Source organism: Bos indicus x Bos taurus, chromosome 2 (assembly GCF_003369695.1).
Source record: "Bos indicus x Bos taurus breed Angus x Brahman F1 hybrid chromosome 2, Bos_hybrid_MaternalHap_v2.0, whole genome shotgun sequence".
Lineage (NCBI taxonomy): Eukaryota > Metazoa > Chordata > Mammalia > Artiodactyla > Bovidae > Bos > Bos indicus x Bos taurus.
Window position 1 is genome coordinate 112,460,354 of NC_040077.1, and position 8,448 is coordinate 112,468,801.

Genomic DNA, 8,448 nt, shown 5'->3' on the forward strand with positions numbered 1-8,448 from the left:
CATGCTCTTTCTCTTAGAGCATCCTGTTCTAACAGCATCTGTTAATACTGTATCGTCGGGCTTTCCAGGTGGCTCAGTGGGTAAATGAGTCTTCAGGAGATGCAGGAGACATCGGTTCGATCCCTGGGTTGGAAAGATCCCCTGGAGGAGAGCATGGCAACCCACTCCAGTATTCTTGCTTGAAGAATTCCATGGAACAGGAGCCTGGTGGGCTGCAGTCCATAGCACCGCGAAGAGTAGGACATGACTGAGGGAACCGAGCACCCATGCATGCATGCACTTTATCTTCTCTTAGCCCTCTGATGATCTGACAGTTCTTGTGAAATTTTTTTCTTCCTGGAGAGTCTCTCTGTGACTTTCAAGTAACTCTTCCCTGTTGGTCTTGGTTTCTTGTCTAGCGTGGCTTTCACTTTAAGAAGCTCTGACTGGGCTAGTTCTTCCAGTCACCCCTGACATCAATACCTGTTTATCTCTTCCTTCACTTTGCATATTTTATTTCTGCCTGGAGGAAGTCAGTCCAACCTGCATGGAGGATGTCTGCCTAGCTGCCAGCATTCCAGGGGGTCTGCCCCGGAGGAAGTTTGCAAGTCTAGTCTTCGTTGTCTCAGCTTCTATTTATTTACTCTCCTGTTTTCAAGCACAATATTCCCACCCTCGACTTGTTCTGGTACCTTCTGTTTGCTCTCTCCACGAAAGCAAAAAAATTCCAGTCCAATTTTGGGAGTGGGAGAGAGCCAGTAAAAAGACTTTGGAGATGGCGGAGATCGTATCAAAATTCTAACTTCTTAAAGAGATAAAGAATCCATTCTCTCCAGTTTTTTGCTTCACCTCTCATCCACTTTCATAGGTTCCAAATATATTCAGTTCCCAAGACTGAAAGATCTGTGCTCAGCTGATAAAGAATCTGTCTGCCAGTACAGGAGACACAAGAGATGCAGGCTTGATCTCTGGGTCGGGAAGATGTCCTGGAGAAGGGAATGACAACCCACTCCATTATTTTTGCCTGGAGAATCTCATGAATAGAGGAGGAGTCTGGCACCCTACAGCCCATGGGGTCGCAAGAGTCGGACATGACTGAGCGCACACGCGCATACACACAATGTAAGTCAGATTGCTTCTTGATTTTTCTCTCCTGCCAGGTTTAGGATTCAGCTTTTAGGAGCTGCTAAGTCTGCTGCCATGATCCATCTGCTTTGCAGATCCTAACACTGGTTATTGCTTTCATCTCCCCTCTCCAGCCTTGAGAATTTACACAAAAATCAAAGAGAAAAATACCTTTATTCTCATTTTTGTAGGATTTCAGGAGAGAGTGAAGGTTAAATGCATGTTTTCAGTCTTGCATTTTTAACCAATGGTCTTTATTTGTTCTTTCAGGTGAACTTGGTAACCAATTTGTTTTTCTAAAAATGTATCTGTTATTAATCCCTTCACTCCCACCAGAGGTCAGATTCTTAGTTTTATCCATTATTTTTCTACTTTTGCTTGCTTATCAATTGATTTCTAGTTTTATATTTATTATATCCTTTTCCTTTCTTTAGATTTCTTATGGTGTTATTTTTATTATGTGAGTGAGTTGAATGCTTAGTCTCTTGTGTAATAACAAAGGCATTAAATTCTGAATTTTCTCCAGAGTATGACTGTAGCTGAATTTCATAGTTATTTGTATTCAATATTCCCACTGTCATTCAGTCCTAAAGAGCTTATACTTTCAATTTTGATTTCTTGAAAGGAATTACTTAGAAGAGTAATGTAAAGTTTCCAAAAGAGATTAATCTTGTTATCTTTTTATTTATTAATGTTCTATCTTGCTTCACTGGCCATCAGAAAAAGCAGAACTCAAAACATTTTACTAAATTTTTAGCTTATTTTTTATATTATGCCCTTCTATTTTAAAAATTATTTTCATTGTTGTTTAGTCACTAAGTCGTGTCCAACTCTTCTCAAAAAATGTTTTTCCTATGTATATAAAACCAAGGTGTTCATCTGCCAACAAGAGATGTTGGTGAAAATTATTAAGATTCATTTGTAGAGAAGAAATGTAATGATATACAAAGAGTGTTCAGTTTCTGACATTTAAATGGCATTTTGCAGGAAGACAATAGGCAAATATGCTTGAAAGTCAGTTGAAAACAAAGAAATGTCTAAATTCCTTTGCTTCTATTTAATAGATCAAATGCTAGGCTTGAGCCATAAAGCAGTATTTCTCCCAAAGTTCATAGAAAATAATTTGGTCTGTCACTAGAGATTAGCCAAGAATTTGGAATCAGAAGGTTGAGGATATTAAACAGAGGGAGTAAAAGGAATTAGTCCCTGCTGGTGCTGGGGAGGTGGATGGAAACCAAGACATATAGGTCAGGGGAGGTTGTGCCCTGGGAGGAAGGAGTCACATGTGTGTCCCCGTCTCTCCTACAGCCTTGGCTTGTTGAGGGAAACTGGTGCTAACAGGATGGCAAGGCTTCTTCTACATCACCCGGGACTGTGGAAGGAGGCTGAGGGGCAGGGCAGCCCTGGTCTAACAAGGGAGGACAGTGTAGTTATACACCCAAAGATCTAAACCTGTGGCTCCAGTCTGCATTCGCATCCTTTGAGGTAAGGGACGCTGAGCTGATGACCAGCAGATAAAGGCCACGATGGATTGCTTGAGCTGAAACTGGGATAGAGGGTGTGCATGAGGGTCTCAGCTTCAGTGAAAACTGAAGGGAGGCTGATAAGACAAGAGGGAGGGGCAGCTGGACGCTGACAGATCCTACGAACACTGTGAATTCATCACTTCCAGAGGCCGGACACCAGCAGGAAGCCCAGGGTGGGACGGGACCAGGCACCTCTCAGAAGACCCAAGTGCACAACCTAGGACTGATGAGATCAGGGGGGTTCCTTTTACCTTCAAATAACATGAGACCCTGTTGGCCCCACCCCACGTTCCAGATATCATGTTAGAAAAAAACAAGGCGGAGTGGGCGGTAAGAAACAGGACTGGCATTAGCCCCTCCTTCTCCTTAGTAAACTGACTTAAATCTAGAGACTGTATACATTAATGTTTTAAGCAAACTGGGATCAAATTAAATTGAACTAAAATCTAAAACTTTTCCCACTCACTCCTCAGCAGCTGGTGGTTGTAAGGGAGTTCAGAATTATCTTAAGAGCACAGCTTCTTGCCAGACTGAAAATTCTGATTCACTAGGTCTGGTGTGGAGCCTGAGTTTCATTGCTGAACACTAGTTTGTTGGATAACATGTTTTCATTTCCCTGTGTTTTTCAAGGGCTGCCCAGGTGGTACTAGTGGTAAAAAATCCTCCTGTCGATGCAGCAGACGTGCGAGACAGGAGTTTGATCCCTGGGTCAGGAAGATCCCTTGGAGGAGGAAATGACAAACCACTCCAGTATTCTTGCCTGGAGAATCCCATGGACAGAGGAGCCTGGTGGGCTACAGTTCATGGGGTTACAAAGAGTTGGACACGACTGAGCACTTGTTTTTCTAATTCAGATTCACGTTTACCTTTAGCTGGAGAATCTCAAAATAATTCTTTCCAGAAAGTTACATGTCTGATCTAAAAAGTGTCTTTCTTTTGCCCTCAGAGATGACTCCTGGTCTGACATGGAACTCTCAGAAAGTGTTTGGTCCTCAGAAATTTGCCCATCACATGGCATGTTGCATTTGGCATTTGGCGTTTGGTATTGCAAATAAGAATTCTGATGTCAGCATGATTCTCTTCTCTTTGTAGTCAAACTATATTTTGTATTTATTTTGGAAAATGCTTATTTTATCCTTGGAAATAAAATGTATTTTTCAATTTTTTCAATAATCCCGCCAAACATTTGTGAGGCGTTTTGAATTGGAATTCATATGACTCTTAGACTTGGGGGAATTTCCTTTGGGTATCTGTTCTGTTTTGCTTTTGTTGTTCTTTTGGGGGCTTATTTTCCATCTGCTTCATTGTTTCCTAGCATTCCTATTTCATGAATATGGGGTCTCTTTGCTCTGTTTTTATGTCTCATCTTTCCTTTTATGCATTCTTTTTCTTGGTCTTTCTGCTCTGCACTCTGAAACAGAGTTTGTTGTTGTTCAGTCATTATTTATAAGGGTAAATAATTCATTTAGTGAGTTATAAATATAAATCACTATTTTCATTTTGGGGAATGTTCTTTCCATCAGCATTTCTAATAAGTTAAAATTTTTTGACAGTTCCATCTTTTCATGTGAAAGAAGTCTTTCTTATTTTCGTAGTTAGTCCTTCTTATGACAAGATTGATCTATTGTTGCAGTAGCCCGGAAATCAACACAAAAATACACGATGAAATACTGTTAAATTCTCTTCTGCTTTCTGTGTTAATTCTATCTTGCTGTTGTTCAGTTGCTAAGTCATGTCTAGCTCTTTGGGACCCCATGAACTGCAGCACACCAGGCTTCCCTGTCCTTCACTATCTCCCAGAGCTTGCTCAGACTCATCACCATTGAGTCGCTGGTGCCATCTAACCATCTACTGGGACCATTTATCAACTCTGTGATTTGGCATCATGTTTTCAAGTGACGGATGCTGCTCAAGTGTCATGTTACTGTCTGTCTCCATGTTCACCTAGGATGGTGGAGCCTGATTGTATGGCTGGAGACCAGGGACTCTGTTAGTATCCATGTTGGTCTCACTGCAGGAGGATGTTGGGGTGGTTTTATCTCTTGGAAGCTAAAAAGTGATCCTCCTGAGCTTAGGAAGCCAGTGGGGCTTGTTGTTTTCTCATAATGACCAGAGGGAATTCACTTGGTAGGTGAGTTTCTCACAGCAAGATAACTGATGGCAAATTTGCCAGTCTCATCTGTATTATTTCAGTTAATACCTATGGCACCAGAGTTGCAGATGGGACCCTCCTGTAGCTGTCCGTGGTGAGAAAGTATTTTTTTTCCACATTAGCTGAGGCACTAGAGTGAGAAACTAGGCAAAGGATGAAAATGAAATGTAGCCTAGTATGTTCCTAGGCTACACTTTTGTCCCATGCACCTAATAATTACCAATTGGGGTGGGAGGGATTTGAGCATCTACCTTCAGTATAATAATTCATTTTAAACATTTTTCAAAGCTTTATTTTTTATGCCTGTGCTAGGTCTTCATTGCTGCATGCAGGCTTTTCTCTAGTTGAGGCGAGCCAAGGCTACTCATTGTTGCGGCACGCGGGCTTCTCACTGTGGTGGCTTCTCTTGTTGCAGAGCACAGGCTCCAGGGCACGTGGGCTTCAGGAGTTGCAGCACGTGGGCTCAGTAATTGTACACGGGCATAGCTGCTCCTCAGCATGCGGGATCTTCCCAGCCCAGGGATGAAAGCAGTCTCCCCTGCATTGCAAGGTGGATTCTTAATCACTGGACCTCCAGGGAAGCCCAGTTCAATGAGTTTTGACAATGAATTTGACAGAGTTTTGACAAATCATGTAATGACCACTCATGATATAAAACAATACCATTCACCTCCAAAATTTCCTCCAGGTCCTGTAAAGTTAATTTTCGCTCTCAATTTCCTGGCTTTTTTCCTGTAAAGGGCTAGATAGTAAATAAATACTTGAAGCTTTCCACCCCATAATTTCCATCACAACTACTCAAAGACAGCCATAATACATAAACAACACAAAAATGAGCAGAGCTCTGTTCCAGGAAAACTTTATATTCACAAAAATAGGCTCCAGGACTCTGTTTGGAAGCGTCAGAATAATTCAGTTTACGGCTACTACTAAATAGCTACAAATGTAAGGGTCGGTTATATTTCTTAGTAATTTCTTTAGGAATAAAAGGTACTTGGCATTCTTTATTGGGGAAGTAACTACAGCTTAACTTTTTCTGTCTTTTTTAAATAAAATCTACCAGTAGTTTAAATGTAAGCTTTTAATGCCTGTCCCCTTTGCCTTTAAAACGTTCAAAATAAATGTCTATTATTTGAGAAAGCACGTTTAAAAATTGCAGATGATATTTAATGATATTTCATGGATAATTATGAACTGTCTTCATATGGCCATTTTATCCATTAGTATAACACTAGGTTATAGTGGCCTCATTTTTGGGGTTTGATAATCCAGATGTGTGTTTTTTTTTTTAAATCATTGTCTTCCTCTTCTAAATTTTTGGAAGTTATTTTGCTCAAGTACTTAAATAGTTTGACTCAAGTACTTTGTTTACAATAGAAGTGGATACTACAGTATTTAATAGAAGAAATGGCTATGGCTTATCTGAAAAGAATGTCAGCATGAGTTTGGGTAGACTTACAAGACTATGTGTTGTGAATATTTCATTATGTGGAATGATCATTGAAATATCAAGGACTCTAGTAATTGTATTTCCTGAATAAATGTACGTTTATGAATTTTCTAACTTAAGAAAAATAGGCTTCAGGAAATAATTCATCCTCAAGTTATAGTTTTCCAACCACTGATTTCCAACCACTGTAATCTTCCTAAAATTATGAGAATGTTAATTGTTCATTGTTTGTTCAAATATTTTCCCTCTCCTCTTCTTTTCCCACTGGGATTTCAATTACAGATATGTTAGACGACTTAATATTGTCCCACAAGTTGTTGGTGTTTTGTTGTTGGTATTTGCTTTTCATTTTTCTGTTCTTTTTGGATAGTTTCTATTGCTGTGTCAAGTTGCTGTCTAATCTGCTTTAATCGCATCCAGCATATTTTTATTTCAAATGTTGTATTTTGCATCTCTAAAAGTTCCATTGACATATTTTTTTTACATCTTCTAATTCTCTTCTCTTCTACAATCTTGTTTTTCTCTCCTTCTTGAATACATGGGATATATTCACAATGGCTGTTTTAGAGACCTTGTTTGCTGGTTTCATCATCACTGCTTTGTGGGTCTGTTTATTTTTCTACCATTTATAGATCATTTTACACTCCTTGCCTGTCTAATAATCTTTTTATTGCATGTCAGATACTGTGAATTCATTGATCAAAGGATTTTGCTGTATTTGTTTAAATATTGTTGAACCAAAGAATTGATGCTTTTGAATTGTCATGCTGGAGAAGACTCTTGAGAGTCCCTTGGATTGCAAGGAGATCAAACCAGTCCATCCTAAAGGAAATCAGTCCTGAATATTCATTGGAAGGACCGATGCTGAAGCCGAAGCTCCAATACTTTGACCAACTGATGCAAAGAGCCAACTCACTGGAAAAGACCCTGATGCTGGGAAAGATGGAAGGCGGGAGGAGGGGACAACAGAGATCGAGATGGTTGGATGGCATCACTGACTCAATGGACATGAGTTTGAGCAAGTTCTGGGAGAAGGACAGGAAAACCTGGCTTGCTATAGTCCATGGGCTCACAAAGAATTGAACACGACTGAGCGACTGAACAACAGCGAATACTGTTGCGTTCCTTTAAATACTGGTTCACAGTTAAGATACTTGGACTCCGCTGGATTTTTTTGAAGTTTGCTTTTGATCTTTGTTGGTGTAGGTCTTTGTCTACAGCTCACTGTGCTTCACTAGTACATTGGTACACTTCTGAGGACTTGACCCAGTGCCCTGAATTTGGGAGACTCTTCCCCTTGGCTAATGGGGGCACAAAGCATTCCCAGTCGTGTGTGGGCATCAGAACTGTTCAGCCTTCCCCTTTCCGATGGGCCTTTCCCCAGCCCTGGGTCTTTGCTCTCATGAATGCTCGGCTCAATATTCAACCAAAGACTTGAGAGGACGTGTGCAGGTGTCCAGGGCTCTCTTGGTGAAGTTGTCTCCTCTCCCACCAATTCTAGGTTATCTTTGACCTCCTGAAACTCTGATCTTGGACTCGCTAACTTAGAAAGGTTGCCAGGCTCTGTTTGAGTTGCTCTTTCCTCATAGTTCAGCCTGGAAACTATCTCCCCATAAGAACCTACTGCAATTTTAGGGTTCACTTGGCTTTTTTCCCTTTTCTCAGGGATCACAGTTCTGGATTTAGGGTTAGAGTGTAAATCTTATCCCTGTTACTGCATCATGGCTGAACTGGAAGTGCCTTTGCCTATCTTTCCCCTTGTCTTCCACTTCTCTCTCAAATTTCACTCTGTGCTTCAGTTATTTGCTCCCCTCTTATCTTCTGAATCCATAAAGCTTTCACTCCCTGGTCCTTTTTATTTGCCACGCACTTCACCTAAACTACTTTTTGGCCAGATCATTGTTCATCTCTCTCCATCTTTGGGTCTCATCTCAAATGCTTTTTCTTCGGAGAGAACTTTTCTAACCCACTGGTGTAATTCTAATGCAACTCCCTACTATTCCTGTCACTCTGCTTTTTTGACTGCACATATGGGTCTGAATACACACCAGTTTAGGTGTTTGTTTACTAGTTTATTACCTGTTTCTCCCACCGAAATGTAAGCTTCATGATGTAGTGCAATTTGCTTCCCTATTTCAATGCCATGTCCCAGTTCCTAGACCAATACCTGCCACACAATAGGCGCTCAATAAATATTATGAAATTAATACATAAAG

At 40.6% G+C, this 8,448-nt stretch overlaps 1 long non-coding RNA gene across 1 annotated transcript; it reads left to right on the top strand.

Moving 5' to 3' along the window:
• The first annotated feature begins 1,064 nt into the window (after positions 1-1,064).
• On the top strand, positions 1,065-4,075 carry LOC113881162. The gene is made up of 3 exons (XR_003507961.1): positions 1,065-1,101; positions 2,413-2,589; positions 3,577-4,075. It is a non-coding gene; the product is annotated as an uncharacterized LOC113881162 (long non-coding RNA).
• The last annotated feature ends 4,373 nt before the right edge of the window (positions 4,076-8,448 follow it).